Source organism: Ambystoma mexicanum, chromosome 2p (assembly GCF_040938575.1).
Source record: "Ambystoma mexicanum isolate Mex_15411 chromosome 2p, UKY_AmexF1_1, whole genome shotgun sequence".
NCBI classification, from domain to species: Eukaryota; Metazoa; Chordata; class Amphibia; order Caudata; family Ambystomatidae; genus Ambystoma; species Ambystoma mexicanum.
Window position 1 is genome coordinate 81,214,907 of NC_090923.1, and position 27,727 is coordinate 81,242,633.

General features: G+C 46.7%; 1 protein-coding gene across 3 annotated transcripts in view; it reads left to right on the forward strand.

Annotated features, from left to right (window-relative positions):
- LOC138566230 (G-protein coupled receptor 22-like) overlaps positions 1–27,727 on the forward strand; it is a 1,714,615-nt gene that overhangs the window by 1,406,251 nt on the left and 280,637 nt on the right. For all 3 annotated transcript variants that reach the window (XM_069643296.1, XM_069643294.1, XM_069643295.1), the window contains one exon: positions 24,373–24,529. The gene's annotated coding sequence lies outside the window, so the exon portion shown is untranslated. The remainder of the gene's footprint in view (positions 1–24,372; positions 24,530–27,727) is intronic.

Here is a 27,727-nt window from a genome sequence, read left to right on the forward strand (position 1 = left end):
CACTTTCTTTTCATGATCGTGGATTTCAGTTGACAAATTGTGTAGGCCTAACATTAATCCCTGATGAAGCCCTGGTACAGGCAAATGGGGAGCAGGTGCAAGTGGATCTAGGTCACCTGGCCTAGGCCCTGCCCACCTGGTGCCTTCCTGGTTGCCGCTCTTTTTCCCTACTTAAGGAGCCCTCCAACCTCATTTCCTTTGCAGAAGGGGAGCAGGTACAAGTGGATCTAGGTCACCTGGCCTAAGCCCCGTCCACTTCTTAGGCCTGCCTCTTCCTTCCTGCTCTTAACTCTTAGATCAAGGGTGTCTCTCGCCCGGGCATCCGAAACGAAGGGCAGACAAAGAAAAGGCAATTCCTGTGTGGACCAGGAGGATCCAGGGCCCGAACCCCTGCTCAGACAGCAGGTAAGCATGCACCAACATGTGTTTACTCCCGCTGTCCCCACAGGCCATCCCCACCCTTCTGGTCCCCCCGCGATGTTCCTTTGTGCCCCCCTCTCGCACACAGGTGTTGCCTGTTTTGAGTCTTCTACCCTCCTCCCCCTCCTCCAGCCTACTTCTGAAGGAGTCTGTCCTGATACATTCTGGTTTCACCATCATCGTCTTGTGGCCAATTCCGGATTTGACTTTAGGGACTTCATTGATTCACAGTATGTCACCCTTTATCAACTCTCATGCTGGACTTCCTTTGCATCTTGTACTCATGGTGACCCTGAAGATTTATAGTAATTTTTTCGAATTCGAAAATTTAGAAAGTCATTTTTATGAAAAAATAATATCGAAAAAAAAAGTTGCATTTTTTTTAATTATGTTTTTTATTCGAAATGGGGGATCCCCCTAACCCCCCTTTTTTTTTACCCATTAGTTTTTATTCCTGGACCCCAAAATAAATATATAATTTAAAAAGAAAGAATTCGACTTTTTTTTTTCGAGATTATTTTTTCGAAATTTTTTTTCGAAATTATGACCGACCCTGAATCAAGCTGCTCCCATCTTCATCTTGTATCCTGGCTTGCAATGTTATGTGTTACTACTGACTTATGCAATTGTATTTGATCTCCTCTCTTGCTTCTCCACTTTTTGTGACTGCTTACTCTCTGTTCTCTCCTCCTCTCCCTTCTCCTTTCCTATCTCCTCCCCTTACTTTATTCTATGCACTTACTCCATCAGAATTGTCCCTGCATCTAGTATGATAGCAACCTCGTCTGTCTCCCCTTACTTGTTTTTCCTCCCCGCCCCCTCCAGCACTATCTGAAATGTCGTCCGGCCTAGTACGGTAGTCGCCTGTCTGTTTCCACCTCCCTTCCTTACCTTAGCTCTTGCACTATCTGAAATGTCGTCAGGCTGAGTACAATAGTTAATTTCACATCTTTACTGTTCATGGCCTGTAAGAATGTCATTGTATTTTCCCTTGTTCCCTCCCTTGCCTTGAAGCGCTTTGAAACACATTGTGTATAGGCGGTATATAAATACACAATCCATATCATGATGGTCAAAACACGTGTCTGCATTTTTGCTTTGAAGACCATAAAACAACTATATGATGGATTGATTGGACTACCTTTGTTGTGTATTTCTTTGTTACTAGGGAATCGGAGTACTATTGGTTCCTTAACCAATTTACTCATTATGGGCTTTTTCTTGATGTTATTTGGGAGTTAAGGAGTGCATGGGGGTGAGTCTCACTGGTCTAACTATCTCATGTTTGAACTAGGGCTTACGTCATTGACTTCAACCATGCCAGCACCCTCCTACCTTGGAAATGTGGGCAGTGAATTAATAAAAAAACATTTTGTGCACTAATTAAAAATTGGGAGGTAGCTTGACACGATAGCAGGCCACTGCAGTGTATGGTGTTGCAGTTTATGTAACAAATTTACTACAGAGGAGTGGTGAAGGCTTCATTGGTGCTATCCCGCCAGTAAATCCGGTGGAATACCACCAAACGAAATTACTATTAATGTCACTTGGTCTGCCGGAATTACTGGCAGATTACAAGTGCCAGTAACGGTAGTTACTCTCCATTCCACGGAGTCCGACAGGACTTCATGGGGGAGTTGCTGGCATTGTGCCTGTATTACCAGCAGTGTTACCTACCAGTGTTTGCTGGTAGGAGGCCTTAGCTGGAGGTCAATCATACCATTTACTGGCAAACTCCTACTTTGCCAGTTCAATAAGATACCGGTAAGCAGTATTACCAGCACGTTAATACGGCAGTGGGAAAGTTGCAATGAGGCTCAAGGTGTTTTAAGGGGAATAACAGGTGGACGATATAACAAAAAAAAAGACAATCAATTTGTGTGAAGACCGAAAAAGTCAGAATGGGAATTAAGACATGAATGCAGATTAGTGGAGAATGAAGAAACATCAAGGCTACGCAAGTCCAATGAACAAAGGAAGCAATAGGAGAGGAGGAGAAAAACAAGGAAGATCATAGAAGATCGGCCGAAAGAGGAAAGCAGAGACAGAAGAATCAGATTGGTGAATAACAAAGATTAGATCAAGAGAAGAGCCTGAGATAGGAGAAATGAGAAGGAGGTAAAGTTGAGACGCGATCAGAGTATGGTAAGAGGAAAGGGCAATGGAGGCATGAGTTGACGTATGTTGACAATAAAGGAGTATTCGAAGGGAGGTGAACAAACCAAAGAGAATCAATATTGCAAAAAGACCAAGATGGTGATACTTAATTAAAGATGGACAGTGAAGCTTAAAAGGGAATGTAATGACATTCAAAGGAGGAAAAGATTTGGAGGGGGAAGGAGTCAAAAGGTGTGATAGGGACTACCTGTAGCATCTCTAGCGCCGGTCAGACGAGGATAATGGGGGAAAAATAAGATTGAGTAGTGGTAAGAAGAACAAGAGTAGAAGTGTGAAAAACTGAAATCCAGATATCGGTGAAACAGAAATTAAATTGAAGAAGGAAATTGAAAGTAGACAGTGCTTTTGCAGCGAGAGGGCAACCATGACAGGAGAGGAAGTAATGGGAGGAGTAAACGAGGCAAGAAGGAAGACCTAGAATAGAGGGGGTCATAGTATGAAGTCCTCCAAAAACAGACAATACAAGATAAATGCTTTGTAAGAATTAATGAAGTGGAATAGCTCTCAAAGGTGTACGCAGCCCACGTGAGGACCAATATAGAGTATTGGTCCCAGTGAGTAACCAAAGTACCAAATCTAATGGAAGGAACTGAGGACTCGGACATTACTAACTGTATGAAAATATTTACAGCAATATATGGGTCCTGACTAACAAGCGTGCATAGTGAGTGATAGGCCACACAAAGTAGATAATACAGATATCCCTAAACCAAGAGGCATAGGGCTAAAGATGTGCTTTTACCTCCTCAAAGATAAATTCAATCTATTGCATTCTGAAAAATTTCGACACTGGGTGTAGAGCAGCCGGACGTCCTCTCGACTCCTTGTGTTCCGTTGCACAACTCCTTGACACCGGACATGATGTTGATCCTCGTGCTAAAGGGATGCACTATGCCACATTACCTCATTTGCCTTTTTCCATGAGCTCAGCACGCTACTCAGAACATGGTTTGATCTTACGATCTGGTCAATTCATTGGTGCGTCAGAATGTTGGGATTCAAACCCTCGAAGGACTTCAACTCCAAAATGTCATTTACAGAGCCTCACTCTATTTGTGTGCGGTGTCTTGGCATTGGTCATGATACAGAGTAATGTGGTTCATGTCTGGCCATGAACTCAAGGCAGAATGTATTTATTTATTTTATTTATTGTGCATTTGTATGAATTGTGTTCCAAAGTTCTCACAGGACAACGGGAACAGAACAAGGGAATGAAAGGCTAATTTTAGTAACAATGAAGAAAGAGACAGGCGGTCCTACTAAGCCTTTTGAGCATTAAGAATGTGAAAGTGCAGAGAGAGAGAAGGGGTGAGGGGGGGTAAGTGCTAGGAGTGCCATGGATGGGAGTGCTAGGGAGTGAGCTGCAAACAGCTATTAAGTGCCTTGCAGAGATCACTTAGTGAGAGTGGTCAACTGACAAAACAATACAATAAGTGCAGGCCTTTGAAACAGCACAAGCCAATGGGATCCCAACAAGTGCTAGGGTTGAGCGGAGGCTGAAGGCTAATTGGGGGATAAGCCAGGACCCAGAAGGTCACATAAGGGTGCTGGTCACCATTCTCAGCGGCTGTGGAGTTTAACAAGGGAGGGATAGGGGGAACGAGGGGATGAAAGGGGAAGTCTTGAGGAGCTTCTGGAGTTTGAGGAGATCCAGCGAAAAGACAGAGAGGAAGGGGGAGGCTGTTCCAGAGGAGGGACCCAGCTGAGGAAAGTGATCGGCCACACAGCTCTCACTTTAGAGAAGCGCATGACACACAGAGAGCTGGCACCGGAGGAGCATGAAAATCTTGAGGGAGAGTATTTGGTGAGAGCTAGTTGAAGGTGGCGTGGTCCCTGGCCCCAGACAGCTTTGTGGATGATGCAGAGGGATTTGAATTTGATCCTTGCAGCAACCGGGTGCCAGTGGAGAGATTTTAGGGCTGGAGAGATGCTGTCCCTCGGCTTGAGGCCAAGGATAAGTCTTGCAGCCCTGTTCTGGATAAACTGAAGGGGACGTAGAGAGGAAGAGGGTAGATTGAGGAAGAGGCTGTTACTGTAGTTCAGCCTGGAGAGTACCAGAGCTCTAGAGACATTGAGCTTCTGGGGGAAAGTGGGGAATGGAATGATTGCTTTGAGGGGGTAGAGTTGAAAGTGGGCCTCTTGGCGAGGTCCTGGATGTGAGGGAGGAAGGAAAGAGAGGAGTCGAAGATGTCTACAAGGTTTCTGGCTTCAGATGAAGGAGATGGGGAGTGCCCATAGAGAGTGGCCAGAGTGAGGGGAAAAAAGAGGAAACAGGAGTCCCAGTGGGTAGGATCTCAGTCTTGCTGGCGTTGAGGCAGAGTTCATTGGAGGCACACCAGCGCTGGATGGCAAATAGGCAGCCAGGAATGATGGAGGAAGTAAGGAGAGGATCAGAGGGAAGTTTGAAGAAGAGTTGTGTGTCATCTGCATAACACTGGAAGTAAGGGGAGGAAGAGGAAATGAGGTGTGCAAGTGGTGCACGTTGCACGATAGATGTTAAAGAGCCAGGGAGAAATGTAATGCCACATGTGGTGATAGAGGTGGGGGAGGAGAAAGAGCCCAGAATAACATGGTACGGACGGTCATTGAGGAAGGAGGTCAGCCAGTCCAGTGCCTGCTCCGAGATACCAAGGGTATTGTGGAGTTGTTTTATGAGGAAGGAGTGGTTAACCGTATCAAATGTAGAGGAGAGATTGAGTAGAATGAGAACAGCTGGAGAGTTAGAATTAAAGAGCTGCAAGAAGTTCTTTACAGGTGTTCAGAAGAGCAGTTTCCCGTGCCTCGAGATGCTTGGAATCCAGATTGATGTTCATGTAGGCAACCGACAAGCTCAGTGGAACGCTCTGCAAAACTGGCATTCGGCAGCCCCCTTTCGAAGTCACTGGCCAGGAGAGGAGAGAGATACAGAGGAAAGTGTAGGGGTGTGAGAGATAAACCTTTGGGTATTCCGAACAAACGTTTCTTAAAATCCAACTCAATTAAGGCTATTACGGTGCACTGGGAGTGTGATTTTAGAAAGTATAAGATCCCGTCTACAGGCAGATCCTTAAAGCCCACTATGCATAGCAGCCGTTCTTTAAGTATATTGTAGTCAACAAGAATGAAGGCAACCAACAAGTCAAGAAGATTCAAATCCACAGTGATGTCTTAGTCCCATTTAACATGAGATCATTCCAATATAGATTGTTACATTAGGATTTATACAGTGCACCACTGCCAATCGCATGGTCTCCATGTGTTCTGATGGATATAACAGAGAAGGGAGTGGGTTAGGTTAGCAGATAGAGGAGGAAAACGCAAACTAGTTTTGCTGTTTTGTTGGTGTGTGCAGTGCAGATGTACCCTGAGCTCTATGTGGCAGTCTGTTTCTAGGTGTCAGGTGTTGAGAGCAGAGAGGCATTTGTGTCCAGATGTGAGCCATGCGTGATGTGGTGCTAGTCTGAATTGGCTGGACTGTGATGTGCAAGTTGATTGTAAAGGTGTAGTATTCTTTAGTTTGATGGCTGATGGGAGGCGTATCCTCTCACCTCAAAAGTGACTGAGATTCATGGAGAGGTGCTTTTAACAAATAAATATTATTCATTTGCTGCATATGAGTGACTTAGGATAGCTCAGCGGCAGCGTGTGCGTCTTGGAAGCAAGACGACACGAAGCAGCAAAAGGTTCGATCCCCGGGTCCGCGCTTAGAAACCTCCGGGTGTTTAAGCGCATTATAAATACGTAACTAAGACAAAAAAAAAAACGCAATTTCGCAACTAAGAAAAACAAACAATTCCTGTAACAGCGCCTCGATGCCTGCGGGCTGTGTGAGCGCTTTATAAATGTAAAATAAATAAAAAATAAATAAATGTTGTGTGTATAATGTGATTGAGTGTAAAGGTTGACAATTTTAGAGAGGGTGGCAAGTGGAGGAATGGCCATGGTGCTGTCTGTCTTGATATGGGTGCCCCTTGCATGATATCCCCGTAGTGCTGCCCTTTCTTTGGGTAATTTCTCTATCAGGGTATGTTCTGAGGCATACGTGAGTGGGCTGGTATCTCTGGCAGCAGACAGTGTGCAACAGCTCGTCCTGGTTGTGGGCGCAGGGCCATGGATAGAAGTGAAAGATAGAATGGATAGAAGTGAAAGCCATAGGGGACATTCAGCCCTGAGTACCAAGTAGGAAGTGGGTGAGAATAGTTTGTGAGTGAAGTTCAAAGTCATTATTCCAGAGTGGGCATAATTCTGGTGGGGTCTGCAGGAACAAGTCTGCACGTTACAAGGTCAAGACGCGATAATTAGGAGCCAATCCCGCCAATATCATTGGGCATCAGAGAGCGAAAACACAGTAGGTTGCTAATTGCATGAGGAGGAACCAGTGGGCCAAATCACAGTAGGACGCCAGTCAGCAAAACCTGAGAAAGGGAAAATGCAGTGGACACAGAGGAGCAAAATTACAGAGGGACACATGGGGCAAATCGAAGCAGCCGAATCACACCAGTGAGGCTGTGAACCGTCGGATATACGGTGGAAGGTAGAATATCGAGCGGGTTAGTGAGTTCAGCCATATATGGCAAGACATAACATGACTTAGATGGCATGAAAAGGTCTTGACTATGTATAACAAAGCATTAGATGTTAAAACATGGCATGCACAATTCTAAAATGGCAGAGTAAACTAGTCTGAACCACACACTCCCACCCAGGGGAGTTGCTAGGTCTGGAAAAGACCCGGGGCTAAACTGATGTCGGAACTGTTGGGACTGGGGGTTAGCTAGTCTTTTGGCTGTAGCTCCTGAGATTCTATCCGGGGCTACAACCAAAAGATCAGGGGCTATAGCCCCCTTAGCCCGCCCCAGCAACGCCCCTGCTCCCACCACTAGCTCTGCACACAGCTGCCATTCAAATGTCTCCCTTTCCCCCTCTCAATCTCTCTCTCCATCCCTCTCTCTATCTTGAAATCTGCAGGTACAGTTTCTGGTTGTAACAATGTGTTATTGATTAGGCAAGTAACCACAGCAACAGGTGAGACCTCTAATATGATTTTGAAGACCCTGGGGATTCAAGGGGCTGCCAGAGAGACTGCCTGAGCCAAGGGTAACAAATGCTTCTGTGTAGAAGTGGGCGAAGGAGCAACAGTCTTCATTAGGTAAGGGGAGGACAAAGCGGGTTGTGAGGAAGGGACACCAGCTGCAGGGGATGTGGGAGATAATGCCAATATTGTGTTTATGCATGAGTCCGGGGTTTTGCTCAAGTAGAAGGGGAGTTCCAGCGAGTCGCAAAGGTCTTACAAAGAGTAAATGATGTCATCTAGTACAGTGGGGTTCCAGAATTCAGCACTTACTGGCATAGCTTCCCGTTGTGGGTTAGCGTCTGTGAGAAGTCTGTATAGAAGCAGGGTGTAGGGTTTTTATTTCAATGTGGGTAGCCCCTTCTGCATGTTAGGAGCGCTAAGCGGTCCCAGTTTCTGTCGCCCCACCTCCATTTGTGGATCAGGTCTTTATAGATCATAAGTAGATTGTTGAGTTTACCAGAATACCAACATGGTTTGTGTAAGTATTTTTGATGTTGGGATGGATTTAATGGGGATATTGATTGTAACGAGATCAGAGAGAGTAGCGTTGTTATGTTAGGACTTGAGCAGTAAACTGCTTAGATCCTCATTTACATTGACAGATTACCAATTCCTGTACTGGGACCCATTTCTAAGTGTAGTTGATGTTTGTGTGGACAGTCAGCGACCAGAAAAATGTGACTGGATCAGTCCATGGTAGATGGAGCATCATCAATGCCCGCCGGAGATCTGAAGGTCCAAAGATGGCATCTTGTACGTGACCCACCATGTATGATGTCTCCGTGTTCAGCCGCAATCTAGGTTTGGATGAGGTATTTTTGCAAATCTTTTTAATGGTAGGTAGAGCCCAGAACACAACATTAGGAAGTCCTTGAAAGAGAGTTTGCTCTAAAATGTACTAGTTCTTAAACAAATTTAGCTTTGTGGCCTAGTGGCATATGGATCAGAAGAAATACGTTAGAGAGGGGAGATTTTCCAACTACCAAGCATGGACTCGCACAGCGGTTCAGTAAGCTCACGGAAACAGACAAAGATGGGCTCTTCCCAATATCCCTACTCTTCCCAGTCTGTTTGCTTTTAAAGGGATTTTCAGGAGATCTTTATGAATGATATGATGATGATAGGTTATTTATAACGTGCTTAATACCGGGGATCGAACCTGTATTGCTCCGTGTTGCCTTGCCTCCAAGGCGAGCACGTTGCCCCTGAGCTATCCTCCCTCCCGATGATAGGGGAATACTAATCATTGCGTCATTAGCTATAAGGAAAAGACAACCTTGCTCATATTTAGAAATAAAATAGCTTTTATCATGTTGGAATATTACCATCTGTCCTGATTCAGAATGAATTGGGTTGAGTGTCATGGCGGCGGGAGGATTTATGGCAACATTTTGGTACTCCCCCTGGGATCCTTGTTTGGGGACCTAAAGAGAGTCCTTGATATAGGGGCTTTCGGTCCCTTACAAGAATTTTGTCGGGCTTGTGACCTGATCTTGGACAACGTGGGGAAAAATAGGAGCAGTTTTTTGGAGGGCCCTGGCAAGGTTTACCAAAAAATAAAGTTAGGTCAACGGAGTGGTGACCAATATTTTATGCGTAAATATAAATCGCATCCCGACTTGCCAAACCAGTATAGTCCCTACCAAGTCTTGCCAGTCTATTAGAGGACATTCCGGTCTCCCACCACTCATCAAGAACCATCCTGAACATTTCGTGGAACCCTGCTGAGAGAGCAGTTCTTTCTAAAGTCTTCCAGTTGTGGGGTGAAGGCAGTGGTTCCAAAGGCAGAAGCAAAACCTGCTCCCTAACCAACCCCTCTGGGGTTGAACACAACTGCTGGACCAGAAGTCTGCCTCTCCGCCAGCCACCCTGTGCCACCTGGGACTTCATCATACTGCAGGTCCCCTGAAGCTGTATGCCAGCCTCCCCCATGTTTGTGAGTCTGAGAACGAATTGAAGCAATTACTGGCATAGCTTCCCGTTCTGGGTTAGCGTCTGTGAGAAGTCTGTATTTCAGACATTGGCCTTGAGATGCTGGAAGCCAGAACAGCCGAGATTCCTATTGTCGATGACACACTCTGAACAATGATTTGAGTGCCACTTGGGGCCAAAAAATCCTGCATGACCCACAAACTCAGCCCTTTAGTGTCCATTGTACTCCGAACCGCCATCCATGATTTGACCTAATTTGTCACTGCACCAGCAAAAGCATGTTGCCTCGGCTCGAATAACGAATTACTGCTGCCTTGCCCGAGTCGCTGTCCGAATTGCCAGCTCCTTCATCGCCGCCAAGTGCGAGACGACCGGCCCGGTGCTGGTGTTCACCGAACTGCGACCTCTGAGCCTTCGAATTGTACGCACTCATCTGCGTATCTTGGTACTAGCCCGACCGTCACCGCTGTACCAGACCTCGTCACCATCCGATGAGCACAGCTTGAGTAGACATTTCTAGACTCCAGTTCCCCGCTATTCGACCCCACCCTGATGCTCGCTTGCCGCTGAATCACTGCGACTGCCACATCTGCAACCTGAGCTGACACGGTAGCCGACGCTGGGAAACCTGGTTCAACGATGTTGAACCACCAATACATTTGCAGAAGCTATTTGACTGATATCTGCCCCTGGTCCATCTTTGGGCCCTAGAGACTGGCTGGGTGATTTTATCCTTTCTCCAACTTGAAGTAATATCCTTTTGAGCATAATGGTCTTTTTAATGCCTTTTCTACCCTGGTATCATCACCCAGAGTGCTGCATCTGTTTTATCAGTGCATATTCTGTGTTCTGCTACAGGGGTGGGTGTGTACAGTGTTTCCAGTTTGTCCGTATTGTACATGGTGTGTCTAATTAAAGTATATATTTTTATAGAACCTTGATCGGACATTGATGGTCCTTCATTTTGGACTGTGATACTTCGTTGTTTAGGTTGCTACTGAAGCATGTTCACACCCCTCTTAAGATTATACCTTTCCCTTGGCCCACATTGCCACAAAAGGCAAAACATGTACAATCTCATGACTGTGCCTAGTTTTACCTTTATAATAGTGTTAGCTTTTGGTTTGTAGAAGTGTGAGGGCTGAGTGGGTGTTTTAGCCTCTACTCATCCTGGCACTCCTGCAGAGCAGATGTTAATTTGTCACACATAGCGAGAGGCTATGAAGAGGAGAATGAACAGAGACACAAGTGGAAGAGATAGTAACAACGAGACTTGGAGCAGGGAGCAGACATAGGAGAGACAGACGTTTGCTGTGGTTCGCCACTCAGCCAGGTCTGGTATCCTCCAGTCTAACGTCCAACACCTGTGCCATATTTAATTAACATAGACCACCATGCTGCCAGTGCCCTGTATGTGTTTGCCAGCCTTCCCCGTGTTTATGAGCAGGAGAATGGACTGACATTGGCCCTCGAGACCCTGGAAGCCAGAACAGCCGAGATCCCTATTGTCGACGACCCACTCTGAACCGTGATTCGAGTGCGCCTTGCGGCCGAGCGATCCTGCATGACCCACAAACGCAGCCCTTTAGCGTCCATTGCTAAAAGTGAGGCGGGGAATCAAGAGGCAATATCATGACATCACATGACCTGTAGAAAAATGAAAAGGACAGAGAATTTTAGAAGAATTAGCTGTCCTCTTAAGTGGAGTACCTTGGAAAGGATGCATGGAGCAGTTGCAGGCAGTGATGCTGAAAGAATGTCAAGGGTCTATAGTGACGGACCTCCTCTCTGGTCAGTAGCTGGGCTCCACGTAATGGTTCTGTGCTTCCCACAGGTCGCGAGGGTAATCGAGGGAGGCCAAAATGGAGGGTCAGCTTCTTGATTAACAGGGAATTTAATTATGCCAATGAGCTGCAATTAGGTCATGGGGTCTGGTAAGGGCCAATTTGAGCAGCGGAGAGCTGGGTGGGTGTAACAGAGCAAGGAATGTGGCAAATGTTTTGGGTATTTGTTTGTGTTAATGATCTCTGAACAACAAAAGGGAGGGTGAGTGGTGCAAGAGGTTGTGACCGGGAGAGCAGGACACTTAAATGGGGCAGCGCTGGTGCTGAAGGGAGGGGTAAAACAACAAGGCACTAAAATTATGGTGCACAGGGTAAGGACAACTAAGGCTGAATGTTCTGGGGGAGTTCATGTAGTTCCTAACATAGGGGGGTCAATTAGCAGCATGTCTGTATGTGTAGCCAAAAGAATTCTGCCTGTATAAAATTTACAGGCAAACATTTACTATGGGAATAACAAACAAAGAACCTGGTTATTGGCCTGTAAGCTACATGGAGATTTTGGGAGGTCAAGGTGGTCGCCATTACGCGTCCTGATGCTAAAACACACCCAGCTCTTAAGCCAATGTCAGAAAAGGGTTTACTAGCACTGCAAGGTCACTATTTGGTTATATGAGTCACATGCGCTTGCTCGGGTTCCAGCATAGCACGAAGATGGTGTAGCGGGTGGTGATGGAGCACTAGGTTCCGCCTGATGGACAGCTTCCCGACAACAGCCTTTATTCACCGCAAGTAAAGCTCCTTGTGTGGTTTGATCTCCCCAGATCATGCGTTAGGCAACAGCCAAGAAGAGAGATGATTTCCCAAGAAATCTGCATCACAAACGACGTGCAAGACAATGCTCTGCGGGTTAAGCGTCTGCTCACAGGAAACTTTGGAGGCATCCCAGTCATGAAGGGTTTCCAATTAATACCATTTCAAGGGGTGCAGTGTGCAAACAAACAGCAGCGCTTTTGCACAAGTGAAAGGACATTTCAGGAGGTCTCTCATAAGCAAGACAGCATTGGCTAGTAATTGGAATCGGATTAATTGTGTGTGTTGTGAGAAATCCGAGGATGTCTCACTGTATGAACCCTGGAAATCTCTTTCTTGGGTGGCCAGGGCACGGCCATCGCCCTTGGATCCAGACTCTGGGGATGGATGATTGCGGGAGGATCACCTGATTTAGGGGTCCTCAGGAAGTAGGATAGGGGCACCCAATGGCGAGATGCGGTACACCCTACCGTATAACACTTTTTCCCCATCCTACCCAGTAGGGTATCTAGATACTCAACCCCCTCCCCTCTTTTCAGACAAGGACACTTTCTCACGCTCGACTCATCATGAGCGACAATGGATTAACACCTCCCTACCTGACCTTCCCTCTGTTACCATACACCATTTCAGAACCCATACCGTTAACCCCCTCCCCCCCATCTATCCCAACAGATACCAAACCGGAAGCAAAGCAGAGAGGAACCGGGAGAAGGAAAGTACATATGTCAACCTGTGTTCTACAGCAACCCATTTGTACCCAACCCTACAGGGGTACCCCCTTCACCCTGGTGAAAAACCACATGGGTTTTCGAGTATTCTTTGGAAAAACTACAACTCCCTACCAACAACATTAAGATCTGACCAGTCCTCCTATAAATTCAGGAAATACACTAATATCTGGCTCATCTCCAAAGAAGCCCCATACTAGAGCCTGTTAGCCTTCCTTAATTTGAACCATGTATGGTAGCTCTGTGCCATCTAGACTGTCTGTAATAAAGATACTGTATATTCCTGCATTGCCTGCCTAATTGTATATTGCCCGGTGGGTAAATAATGAAAACTGTATTTTCATGTATTCATGTAACAAAAATGGTATAGTCTTGTATTGCCTTTCTGTATATTGCTTGTGTGTAACTAAGAAAATGCATACCCGTGTGATGCGCCCAGATACCTCAGGGTTTGGAGCACACTATAAATAAACAAACATACGAACAAGTCCCATAATCCACCCACACTTTTTTCCCTAAAACCACTAGGACCTGGGACGAAGAGGAGAGAGATTGGGAGGATAATGATTACCCATATGAATCCCTGGGCCATTAACTCCTATGAGTGATCGCCATGTTGTCCTGCTAACAAGGACAGGCAGGAACAGGCATTCCCTTCCAACCCCTCATACCTGGATCCAATCACTACTCCCAGGAGGTATAAAGGGTGGGGTAGGAAAACACACTTAAAGCGTGTTGGGGATGCTGGAAGGTGCAGGAAGCCGGTGGAAGACCACAAGAAGACCAGAAGAGCTGCAGATACCCTGGGAGACCTGGAGGACAGGAACACCTCCCTGCCACTGGCCCTGGGAGTCCAGAGGAGACTGCACTTTGCAGAGGGAGCTGTACCTCCAGAAAGCAAGTCCAGGGCCAGCTGGGGTTGCCTGGCAGTACCCACAGCAAGACTCCTCCCCTGGGCCAGTCAGGCGAACCCAGGTCTCTGAGGGTTAGCAGAGGAGACCTTGACCTCAGAACAATATCCCCTTTTTAGCTCCTGCAGCTCCCAATGCCAAATGCCTTTTTGGGGAGCTGAGAAGTGGGAGAAAAATCCTGACAGGGCATTCTGGGACGGGAAGTCCCAAAACCCTTTTTAAAAACTGAACTTTGAGAGTGGGGTCCGAGCCCGGCAGAGGGAGACCCTTGTGAAGTTTGGGAGCAGGGACCGAGCCTGGCAGAAGGAGACCCTTGGGAACTTTGTGAGTGAACCAGGCACCAGAGATAAAGTGGTCCGGCGCTCACTGGAGCCCCCCCTAACCCGAACCAGGAGAAACAACAAATACCGAGAGGCATTAGCGGAGGCCGGCAAGAGGTTTCAAGGTGGTCATATGAGGGTCAAGCCAAACCCCCTTGTACAATCGAAAGTCTTTGACACAGTGTGGAGGAAGACGTGAACCCGACTGAGGGATGCCTGCGAATTGGGGTGAATCCTAACGCACCCTAGAACCTTGTGTGAATGGAACTGTGTGAAGCCTGACTGAGGGCTTAAGGTAAAGCCTGACTGGGGGCTTAAGGGAAAGCCTGAATGGGGGTGAGATACAGACTAAGCAAAAGGGAAAAATCGAAGGCGCCTAGAATAACTTTTTGTTGAAATACTAACTGTGGCAAATGTGAACCCGACAGAGGGATGCCAAGAGAAAGCTAGTTGAAGGAACCCCTGCTTTCAGATGAGATGTTGAAATTGTGAACTGTGGAAAGCATGAACCCAACCGAGGGATGGCCGCAGTGAGTTGGTGGTCTGAGCCCGACTGAGGACGGCTGACATTGAGAGAAGGATTGGAGCCCGGTTGAGGGGGATCCTGAGGTGAAGAGTAATCACCCGACGTGAAGGTTATCCGAAGGAACTGTTTGTTTTATTTGTGATATATCAGGCCCTCTAAAGCAAGAGACGTTGCATGAAAGAGACTTAGACACAGAAGGTCCTGATACAGAGAAAAGAAACTGCAGCCACATGTTGGAAAAGCCCAGGAGTGTGCTGTGCTCAAGAGTCCCACCTTGTCCCGTGCTTAAACGTGGAGAAGGGAGACCCCGGCCATAACATCCTAACTTCTTTCTTTTCTTGTGAGCATTATCCCATATAGCATAGCGGTAAGGATTGGCAATAGGTTTTCTTAGTATAAGCCCTTTTTATTTGATTAGACTCCACTTGGTATTCTTATTATTTGATGATCGTAGTTTGTTTCCATTTTAGATTTTGGTTTAGATTAGACGTTTATCTCACCCTCTTTACTGTGTAATAAACACCCTTGAACTGTAATCACTTGTGTCTGTCTTACTTGGATACCAGATCTTCCTTACAGTATTCAGTCTGTATTATCTGTTCAAAGCTTATCTGAAACATAGAAGAACATCCCTGCTCTCATGTCAGGATTCTGGCATTACACCACTGGAGGAATTGCTCCCAAAACAGACCCTCGATGTGCAAGGTTGACAGGTCTGAGCAAATCCTAGTTCAAGAGTTGACGCTACACTCACATGTAAACCAGAAAATCAATCGCTCATCTTTTCAGGAAATTTGATATGCTACCACGCACATTTCTAGCACAGGAAGTCCTGCACAAAGGATTTCATTAATTTAATCTTTATGTATACATTTCGGAAACTTCCCAAATGATAGTTGCTACCCTGCCTCCTGGCTGCAGGTCTTTCCTATGCGCTTAGCTAGTAATATCAGCCTCGGCCAGGCTGGAGAGTACGTCTCGCACTTGCGTTTGGCCTTTTTACGGATGCATATGATCTTGGCTATGGGAATTGATGAGGTGTGAAGAGCTGTGTCCAGTAGTTTAGGTTTTCACTCAGCGCTGACTTGCAACGAGGAAGGCGCAACTGCATAGATTGGCACTGGCTTCAACTCTGTTGCTTTCCCTTCTTTCTAAAATACAGGATACCATGAAGTTTGCAGTATATGACGTCATTGTAACTTAAGATGCAGTGTTCTGATAATAACAGGTGCGCCTCCAACGATCTCTGCCATAAAAGACGGAGAGCCTTCTCATTGGGACCCCTGCTCCCACTTTCCTCCTCTCACTCTGAATGCCCTCCTTGGGCCATCTTCCTTCACCTTCCTGTGAGGCAAAAACCCTTGGTGTCATCTTTGACTCCACTCTCTCCTTCTCTCCTCTGATCTTGGACCTCGCTAAGATGTTCTGCTACCAGCTGCACCTCCTAAGAGGTATTCTATCTTTTCTCATTTTCCCCTAGAAGCTCACTGTCTCCAGAGCTTTGGTTCTCTCCAGGCTGGTCTACTGCAACAGCCTCTTTCTCAATCTGCCTTCCTCTACTCTCCACCCTCTACAACTAATCCAGAACAGTACTGCAAGACTTATTTTTTGCCTCAAGCCCAGGGATCGTATCTCTCCAGCCCTGAAATCTCTACACTAACTCCCTGTGGCTGCAAGGGTCAAGTTCAAGACCCTTTGCATTGTCCACAAGGCTTTCTGTGGTCGGGCCCCACACTACATCCAACTCTCTCTTCCTAAACACCTTCCTTCTTGAACACTTCCTCCAACTTTCTGATGGTCAGACACTTTGCTAGGCAGAGAGTGGGGGGGGGGGTAGATCTCTCTCCTCTGTAGGTGCCTCCCTGTGGAATGGCCTCCCTGCCCCTCTCAAACGTGAGCCGGACCACTTGAGGTGCCGGAAGCAACTCAAGACCTTCCTATTCTCCTCTGCTTTCTCTCTTCCTCCCCTGCTGACCTACCTGTCCCCCGCACCGACTGATGGTGTGGCTACCATAATGGGTACCAGGCTCAAACATGATCAGTCTTTCCTGCACTCCCTCCGGGCCACCGCGCACTTAGGCGCTATAACTGTAACCTCTACAGTCCCCTGAATCCCTACATTCACCCTGACCCGCGCTGCCCTGGATGCACTTACTCAGAGCGTTGCTGCCCTAATCGCACTGCCTCTCCGTCTCTCTCTCCCTTCCCCCTCCATTTCCCCCTCTGCCTCCCCCCTGCACTTTGGTGCTGTCCCATTTGCACGATCTGAATGTCACAAGGCCTAGTAAGATCGTCTGGATTGTCCTCTGTCTTCCCTCCCTGGTCCTGTGGCGCCTAGACACACTTGTGTACAAGCACATTATAAAACACGTATCATATCATGACATAATTTAAAAACTGTCATTGAATAATGCGTGGCTCTGCCACCCACGACATCTGACAAGGAAGTCCTGTCTGGACTGCAGGCAGGCAGATTCCCCATTCCATGTTTAGCATAGCGTCCAAGTCCAACGATACAAGAAGAACAATGATGGGTGACAAAACTGAGGCTTTAATCCAGCCTCACAGAAACTGCAAGTCCCAGAATCCAAAGTGGGGTAGGCAACACTGTCAGAACTGGCTTATGGTTGACCCATGTTAAAGGGGATAAGGAGCCAACCAGCCTATTTACTGTTCTTCACTTTGAACTTTAACTCTATACTCTTACAAGGCAGGGTAGAGGGGCTTGTTATAGAACACTGGGCTCTAACATGGGGGCTGCCTGCAGTTCACAAGTCCACATCATGCAGCAAAGCCAACTCAACCCTTTTGAGGTCGATAAATCGAGCAGCCTTTATTTATTTTTTATTTGTATAGCACATCTAACCCTAAGGTATGGGGGGGACACTAACATATGGGAATACTATCATCTGTTCTTAAAGCACTTAGACTCGGCACTAATCCAGCACGAGGCACTAAATAGAAACACACATGATGATTATTGTTCTATTAGTGTTGCAGTCTTTTCCTTGACCAATTTATACCTTGAAAAAGGGGGTGGGGAGGGGGTGCGGTCGCCTGATGGCTGTCTTGGAGCCAGAGTTCACTTTCAAAGAAGTAAAATACAACAAAAAGTTATTCCCGAGTTTAGCCTCTGCAGACTGCAAAATAAAGCGTTAGGGAGACTGTCCTTGGGCCCCTCCCCTTCCTCCTCCTTCCTCCCCTCCCCCCCCCTTTCCCCATCCCCTCAGACAGCCCCTGCTGTAGCAGGAGCCTTCCTTATCTGGATTTATGTCCTAATAATGTCTTCAGGAGGCGGCTGCCATTTCCTTTTATCTTCACATGAAAGGGAAGCAGCTCCCCAAGGACCCAATGAAAGCGGAGCATCGTGTGCTCGCCGGCTTCAGCCCTGGCAGAAAACAGGAGACAAGTAAATAAAAAAATAAAAGCAACACGTCCATGGCTGATTTGAATCTGCCAAGGGAAGAGGGATGATTTGCTGGCAACCTACGGTTCAATAATCTATGCTGCAAGGCGCGGACCTGAGAGATGTGATGGGTGTGTATGTGTCTGTCTCCCAGCCTGGGTGCCCCGCTTTGGGTCGTCACATGTCATTTACATCATGTCATTTGCAAAGTGTTCACCTGCCGTTAGTATGGCTCATAGCTATGCAGGCAGGAAGACTGGAGCGAGTTCACACTGTGCCCCCCCCCCCAAGCTCCCGCGCAATTTATGAAGGACCCTGAAGTGTTCTAACCCCTGGGTCGAGTGCTCTGTGTGTAGGCTGCACGCCACAGGTTTGCACCCTGGCGGACATGTATCTAGCATGACACGAATACACTTTATTGAATTGACAAGAAGCCGTTCTGCTGGCACCTGGGTGGGATATGCCAATTAAAGGGCCACATGAGGCTGAGCAGGTGCATGCCACGACTATGCTTTCCAACATATCTGTACATGGTGCAGACTGGAAACTCCATGCTAACCCCATTAGGCCGCCTTAGGGAACAAGCTGCAACTCATGCAGGCAGGGTGAGATATAAGGGGAAATTAAGAGAAACAACTCTCACTGGTGAAAGATGTGCTGCTACTGGACTGCTAAAGAGCACGTGCGGTGTATTTTCACAAAATGTCATTGTATGCACTGTTCTGTGCCTTTAAATGAATATTGGCCTGATGAAGTATTGTGCAATAAAATTGAGACTGAAACATGTTGGCTTTGCTAATAGGGAAAGACGAGGGAAGAGTTACTTGAAGATAGCAGTCTTATGGCCAGTATATCGACACTCAGGCTCATAGGCGCAGAGTAAATGGGGGCAGAGGTGGCAGTTGCCCCCATTCTCCTCAAACAATGGGGCTGGCGGGTACCAAAAAAAAAAAAAATAAGACTGTCATCCTCTCCTATGTTACTGGACATGACAGGTCTTCTGGCTCCTCTCTGGCTAGGGTCAGCTTTGGGGAAGTGTGTGGCAAATCAACTTCTGGGGCACCAGTGGTCCAGGGATGAGTATTGGTTTCGAAAGCATCAATCAGCCCCACACCTTTGGTAACATGGACGGAATGGCAGGCGTATCACCAAAAGGTAGTGGATCATTAATCATACAATAATTACCAATGATGTAAGGAACTGCTCAGTCAAGGTTATATACAACTATCTAGTTTATAATTATCACAACAGACAGTTCTAGCACACTACAAAATACAACCCACCCTGTCAAGGAATACAGAGGACAGACAGTTTCAAAGAAGGAAAAGGGATGAACTCTACATACTGACATGAGGATAGTCGGTACAGTAATTAATCGCAATCGTTCAAGGATACTTGGTTTCAACGCAAAGGGCGCAATGGAAAGAAAAATGTCACTAGGGGCCTGCGGAGAAGGACCAGGGGGACTGAACCGCAATTTACCTTGTGCTTGTAAGAGTTCATGGTGCTCAAAAGTGTAGATTTGGTTTCAGGGCGCTTTGCAGCTTCTGCAACAGAGTTCAAGATGGGGGACAACTGCGGGTATCAGGCGGCAGGCAGTTCAGAGAGTGAGGATGGACGGACGGCTGCAGGCTGGCCTACACAGCAGCTCGAGGTCAGGAATCGTTGTCTCAGTGCTGGTTGGCGGTTCTGAAGCACTGGTCGAGGCCTCTCACACAGCTTTAGCGACTGCGGAGTAACAACAGTCAGCAGTGCAGTTGGTTGCAGCTTGACTGGCTCGAAAAAGTCCTTTAAGGAGGACGTCGGTAGATGCCCAAGCTCCCCAGGGAGCTTAACCTTAACCTTAGCCTGCATCGTGAATGTTAGCATGTGCCACACTTGGATGGAATTCTTTTCTTTAGCATGCATCGCATCATTGCTAGCATACGCCACACTGTGAATGAAACTGTGAATGTTACCAAGCGTCACACTTAGAGGGAATCGTGATCACTAACCTGCCTCACATCTAGATAGGATATTGAACATTAGCAAGTGCCACACTCAGATAGAATAGTGAATGATAGCGGGCATCACACCTAGACATAACTGCAAGGACAGCAATGCCAATTAACCAATCCACTAACACACTGCAACAACAAAACAAACCACGCATAGACTCGCACAACAGCACACGACAACTGTAAAACACCCAAAGCCCAGTGAACGGACCCACCGGGCTGAGGCTGCCAACGGCACATCACTGCTCTCTTGCACTTTTCCAGCTTAATCCCACTAACTCACCCCCCTTCCCTTTTTCAGAGCCGCCACAGCGCCAGGGCACCACTTCGGTGGTGATAGTGTGCGGTACAAATATTCTTTAACATTAACATTAACATGCTTGTCGATGCAATCCTCCTAGCTTCTTCACTGAGCTTGTGTCGTCCTTTGAGACAGCCGGCCCAAAGCTGAGGAGGGTGTTGCAGGAAGCTGCCTTGTCCTTGGTTTGGTTGAGAGACTGTCTGCCAATTCCCAACTAGGAAGCTTGCTTGCAGGGCCTAGCAGGGCACGCTGTGTGCTGACTGGTTACTGGTTCTGGAGTTACTGGAAGGTCTTCTGGATTCAGTATCTCCCTCTGTTCCCTGGGAGATGATTAGGGGAGGGATCTTGCTTCCCTCTTGGAGGTCCTGGCCTTCCGTCACTGGCGGAAAATGTAAGGCAGACTGTACCTTCAGCCAGGGTCCAATGCAGAGTTCTTCTTGCTACTCCTTGCAAAGTCCTCAGATGATCTGCCCAAAAGAGGGGCTCAGCACTCATTTAAAGCCAAATGGGCCACAGTGATTTGTGTAGGCTAAGCCTAACCTAATGAACCAATCCTGGGTCCCTACCAACAATCTCCTGTATGTATGAGGTCATAACCAGAGTGTTCTGCACTCGGGTAAAGGGATGAAAACATGTAACACTAAGTGACACCTATCTTCCTGTCTGTTGTGGATTAAAGGATCTCTCTAGTTAATTGAGTGCTCTGTGCTTCCTAATTAAAGTGGCAGATCCCCCTTGAAGCTGCAGCAAGAACAGACTTTGTCTCCATCAATCCACATACTTGTAGCTTCTGAATGGGGTCACCCTTTGGGGATGACTACTGTAAACATGCAGTCCCAGACATGACATGTCACTGACCATTGATAATAAGGGCGGGAGCTGGCTTCAGGTTGCCACATTGCATAACAAATTTTGTTGGGGGTTCCTGTCTCCTTTGTTAACCTCTGTAGCCAAGCCCCATGGGGGCATGTATGAAGTATACTCTATTAGTATACAAAGTATGTTGATCGCTGTCACCAATCTGCAGGTCTCAACAAAAGGACAGGGCGGATCCATGAAGCCTTTGTTAGTTAATTAGGTTGGCCATGGCAGGAGGGAGATTTTGCCCTCCCCCTTCTGAGATGACATGGTGTACTCTAGGCTATCATATCCCTAATAATTATGACATGGGGGGGACTGTGACTGTAGGCTGTGTTCTCCCAGAGTACACGGTCTATGTGTATGTCATGCAGTGAGTATAGGAAAATATGTTCAGATTAGCCCCACACATGCTCCAGTGGTTGATCTACCATCATTCAATGTCTTTTAAAATTTCAAAAAACCCAGGCGAGCGCCCTCTCACCATGCATATGGTCGAATTCTTCACAAAGTGTTAGCATGTATCTTGATAAAGTAGCAAGTGCTGCCCACTTCAAAGTCGGAAGATCATCGCCTCATCATCATCTCAGCCTTGATTGGGTGTGTGGAGAAAGGGGGCAGGCAAAACTGTTTGCGGTCTGGGTGAAGTAGGGGATCATTGAGCAGATTGCTTCAAAGACAGCTCAGCAGGTTAGGTGACTATTTCTGAGATGTTATATGTTGAGACCCGCCTGTACATCCTATGCCTGTTTTCCAATTCCTGCTGCTAAATGAGCTCTAAAAAAGTGTTGTTTCGACCCGGGGATGGGGTTGTCTCCCTTGCTTTGCTTGGTGTAGGATTGTTTCTAAAACAACACCTACTCAAACTCTTGTTTCATATAAACTCTGCTGTGACCACAGGGACGCTCTCTTAATCTGTTGCCAGTGGCCAGTGGCAGTGGGTGTCTGAAGTCTCTGATCCCCCAATTTACCCTCTTTTTATCTGCAACACTGTTTTTAGTTTTAACTATTATTGTGCCTATCTGTATTATTTCAGATCAACCTCTGAGAGTTAACTGCTTAAATGTGGTTGCCAATGCATTAACGGTCTTATAAAAATGTCTTAACCAAGTGTGCCTTTAACCACTTCATTTATAAGCAGCATGTGCGTCCCTTGCATCTGTTACTTGAAATGGGTGCATAAAGTCTACGCTCCCCAATTACATTCAGTTGATGCCAGCTGCCCTATGCCGGTGCTGCTCGACAAACTGATGTGGGAAACATGCACCATGCACATCCTATATCTTAGGATACTGAGAAAACCTATGGGGGTGGTAAACTGCTGTCAGGAGACAGGTGTTGCTGCCTGAGGACTGGAGAAGTGGAGTGGTACAGAAACGTCACAAAACATGAGCAAGGCGAGAAAGATTCTTGATAGAGTGCAATGGGGCAATCACGTTGGAGTGCTTATGCACTGGAGTGGACTGGGAACCAATAGAGGCCCCAACTTACACATTCTCAGCAAGCCCAAACCTTTTTCTATGAGAAAATGTGGAAATACCACACAAAAGAGGCCCAAGGTGCAGAGGCCTACTAGGAAATCTCCAGAGTTCCCTATAGGCCAGTCCACCCCAGCCCAAGGTGCAAAGGCCGACCAGGAAATCTCCAGAGTTCCCTATAGGCCAGTCCACCCCTGCCCAAGGTGCAAAGGCCTACGCGGAAATCTCCAGAGTTCCCTATAGGCCAGTCCACCCCTGCCCAAGGTGAAAAGGCCTACCAGGAAATCTCCTGAGTTCCCTATGGGCCAGTCCACCCCAGCCCAAGGTGTAAAGGCCTACCAGGAAATCTCTGGAGTTCCCTATAGGCCAGTCCACCCCTGCCCAAGGTGTAGAGGCCTACCCGGAAATCTCCAGAGTTCCCTATAGGCCAGTCCACCCCAGCACAAGGCACTGTAAAAACGCTGCTTTAACACATTCATATACACTATGAATCAGAATTAAATCGTTGCAATACAATATAAAAAGCATATCTTCTGTGCAGGTTCTAATGTTATTTAACAAGAAGAGTGGCCTTAACCATTTTTTGTACAACTCAATGAAAGATTGATAAATGAACAATGGTGTGCAAGATCCTTGTCTGCTTCAATTTCACAAAACATTTCTTACTGCCTCCTTTCCACCACTTCCGGGAGTTAAGTGGAAGCATAATTAAACGGAGCATCAAAATCAAGCTCCTAGAAGCGGTGCTTTTATTTCATAGAGTCCCATCCCATGTACCACCTGGGCTCACAGACCAGTATACCAATGAAATGATGGTGACCTATATGCATTTAACCTTTACACTTCCCCCTCCCACTCGGGGGCTCTCTGCTTGAGGGCTGATTAAAAGATTGAAACTGACGTACAGCCAAACACCGAAAACCCCATCTTGCAACCCTTATGATAACAGACAAGCGTGTCTTGGGCAGGAGGATCAGAGAGTTCTCCTACCTCATAATGAATGTTAGGATTCTTGCTGTAACCAAAGTGAGGTTTCAGAAAATATGCTGCAATCCTCAGCTGTGCCTGTACCTCAAGGTTAGAAATCCCCAATTCCAATCTTAAAGCACTGTTGGGACCTCTATCATCTGTTTAAAACAATATTTTAAATCGCATCAAGGGGCGGGGGGCTGTTTGAATAACCCTGTATCTCACTTCAATACAACATCATGGAGCGCAATTTAGCACGGAGGCACTGAGGCACTTATCTAATCTGCAAGCTCCATACTTAGAGTAAATCTTAATAAATCTCACAAAATCAGTGAGGCACATTCAGCAGTCTTTTTTTATATGTTTCAGATAACTGCCATTCTTAGGAAAAAGTAACCCTAAATATGTTAAATCTGTCCTAAAATAAAAGGGAACCGCTTTACTGGTCAAGAACCTCTGCGATGAGAATGGGTTTTGTGATGATAAGAGGAATTGTGTTGCTGCAGTTCGCCCCAAGTTGTACTAACCCCTGTTTAATCTTTCAGATCATAAACTGACATGGCAATGCCATTGAACATGCGTGCAAACTTCTAGAATGAAATGCATCTTTCATTTACCCCCTCCCTGTCACCCTCACTAGGGAACATGCCTCTGCCATGCTACATGCCTCCTGATGATACTTTCCAATCTCTTCTTAGGCTGCTTTGGTCCGAGAGGCCCGGAAGAGGGACTGAGACTCCCGGGATCTGCGTTTCAGAGCCGCAACACGTGACACGAGACCCTGCGGCAGACGTAAGGACACCGTGAGAGGAGAGAAGTGAAAGAGAGAACCACTGCCTGCACAGAGGGCAAAAGGTAAACATGTCAGATTCCCACCCTAAGGTTTTTGGTAGAAATGCCATCCGACAGATTACCAATGGTTTCTACTGGATCCAGTTGCTGACATCTGTCCATTTGGACATCTGAAATGCCATGTAGAACATTCCATTTGAATGTAGTTCTCTTCTGCAGTGTGTTATTGGTGTCTAATGGTGTCTATTGGTTTATGTTCTACATGAGGGCAAGGTAGCATGCCTAGCTACTGAACTGGAGAGATACTGGCGGTAATGGCACAGTTGAAACTGATATGACATGGACTATGTGTGATTAAGTGGTGCAGGAGAAACTGGCTTGACAATGGATAAATTGTCAAGGTGAAGTCTGAACTGACAGCAGGGATGTCATTTGGGGGTCGCCAGAGGTCGCAACTGCGACCTCTGAGGTCTCCTTTGCGACCCCTGTGGTCTCCCTTGCGACCTCTAAAAAAAAGAAACATTTTTTTTTTCTTCTTTTTTTTGCAAAGCAGGCTCCTGGGCTGTGGACAGCACCATGTGGCTCTTTAATTCTGGAGTGGCTAGCTTTCTTGTTCAGGCCCCTTAAAAAAAGAAGAAAAATAAGAACATGAGGGCTACAAGTCTAACACTTTCAGCACTTAATCAAAATAAGAAAGAATAGGAATACCAAATAATGTGTCTTTCTGGAATTATAAACAATAATTGCTAGACTCATTAAAGGTTTATTTTAGGTACACTTCAGGGGGTGAATCACTGATTTAGTCTGTTCTCAAACACCCCAACTCAGCCTTTCTTCCTTCTGAGGTCGATAAATGGGTACCAACACAGGTTGGGTGATATTGTGTGTATATTTCTTCTATGTAAAGCCCTTAAGTGCTATATAGTAACACATCATTATCATTTGGTCATAGACGTCTGCTTGCAATCACAGTAATTTGGTAATATGGGCCTATATACACTGATCTTAATTATACATATGGCGATCCATTCAGGTATGAAATGTACATCACATTATAGTGATATCGTAACCATATTTTTCGTAGAGTACAATGCTATGTGATGCCACTTCCTGTTTTGTCAATGGGTGAAAGGTTGTGTTCCATCGCTTCCCGCAATATCACCTTGCGGTGGGGTCAAATGACATCACTTCCTGTGATGTCATCAGGGTCAAGGGTTGTGAGATGTCACTTCCGCTACCCCTGGCATTTTGGTGAAATGACATCCCTGACTGACTGACTTCTCCCAGTACTTATGTCTAGTCTTTCCTGTGCAGAAAGTGCCACTGTTTAAGTGAACCAGTCCCCGCCATCTACTCCCTTGGCACCATCCAAACGTGGATGTAAAATTCCTACCTCAAACTGAACTCTACCAAAACCTAATTCTTCCACATCAGTGCCCCTGCCAATCAAAAACGCGAACATATATATATATATATATATATATATATATATATATATATATACTTTAATAAAACAGACCTACTGCAAGAAAACGAAATAGAACACACTGTAAAAAACCCACCCTGTGGAAAAGAACCGAGATGATGCAAAGAGAGAAAGACGCAGCACTCTGGTAAAGACTAAAGGTGTGAAAGGAAATTCAGTAATCACAATGTTCTCTTAGAAAGGATATGTCTTTAATAGAGAAGGTGCACACGTTACCAAACAAGTCTCTAGGGCCCAAAATGGACCACAGTGGCAGTTAAGGGGTCATTAGTACATTCTTGGTGGTTCAACAGCATCAAACCAAACTTCAAGGGGTGGTGCAAGTGGATCAAACCCAGCCCAGTTACGGCGAGTCATGTTGGCCCAAGCGGCGAGCTAGCGAGATTGAGCTGGTTTAGATACAGTGGCTCAGAGAGTTCAAAAGCGGCTTTTGAGCGATGCAGTTTAGGGCGCTAACCAACATTGTTGTCCGAGTCAAGTGAGCTTGAGATGTGGAGTACCCACTGGGTAGGGTAGATGTGTGACAATCCGACGGTTCGAATCACAGGTCAACGACACTTCAAAGCAGTGTTCCCGGTGTTGAGAAGTGCGGTTCGACGAAGAGGCAGTGTGACGAATCCCTTGATGTCGTCATTTCTCCCCAAGAGGGGGACCCTACCCATGGGGCCAGGGAGGTGCGGCCACTAACCAATAGTCCCCCTCTGGGTGGTACTCAGAGGGAGGATCCCATGGATGAAAATCCCCTCTATGGGAGAAGTGAGGACTGTTAACGGAGTACACGGTATCCACACCATCATGCTGCCAGACATATTTCACCCAACCATACAAATAGGGCTCAGACACCCCCCTCCTCTCTGTCTCCTCTTTCTTTTACTAATTTCCTTATACATAGCAATTATGTATATCAGGCAGATAATACTGGGACGAGGAAGAGTGAATATGGATGACTCCAAACGTACTGCCACCAGGAAGGGAAAGGGTAATGTGACGTGCCCTACGTGGAACCAATACGAACATACTTGCTATTGGAAGCCAGAAGGACAATCCAACATAAAAACTGATGAAGGTCTCTCCTCGACGTCAGTCCTGCCCCAGAGCATCTTCACTCTGGGGAGCAGAGTAGCGCAGAGAGGACGTGCTGCAGAACCGAACGCCTGGAGCAAGAAGGCAGGGCTGAGAAGATGGAAAAGAGCCATGACCTACCTAGTTGTTGAGAAACCTGGCGTCCAGTGGCAGAAACCAATCCAACTGAGTGTTACAGGCGAGACCCAATGTACAGTGAAAAACCAGCATGGTGGAGCTGCCGATAGCTGAAGGAAGCCCAGGGGAAGCCGCAGAAGTTTACCAGTGCTGTCGAGGACTGGAACCCTTGTGGACCAATGCAAAGGTATGCAGAGAGGACCAGGAAGACACAGCAAGACCCCAGAGACTGTGGTTGGAAGGAAGCGCAGAGCCATCTTCCTAGAGCTCCCCAAAGATATCTAAACAGAGGCCTAGCAAGAAAGTGAATCGGACCTTGTTAAGATACATTACATAGCCGAAAGAGGAGTCGGTGACCCGAACACTGAGAAACCAAGTGAGTTATACATACACCGTACTGCCTGGCAGGTTAGTGAACCAGTCTTAAGAAATCCACCTTGCAAAGCTGAGAAAGGTGCCTGCGACTCACACAGTGACACGAGAAGTCCAGGGGAAGAAATCCTTTGGCCCAAGATACAAGAAGTCCAGGGGAAGATATCATTTGGCCCAAGATACAAGAAGTCCAGGGTAAGAGA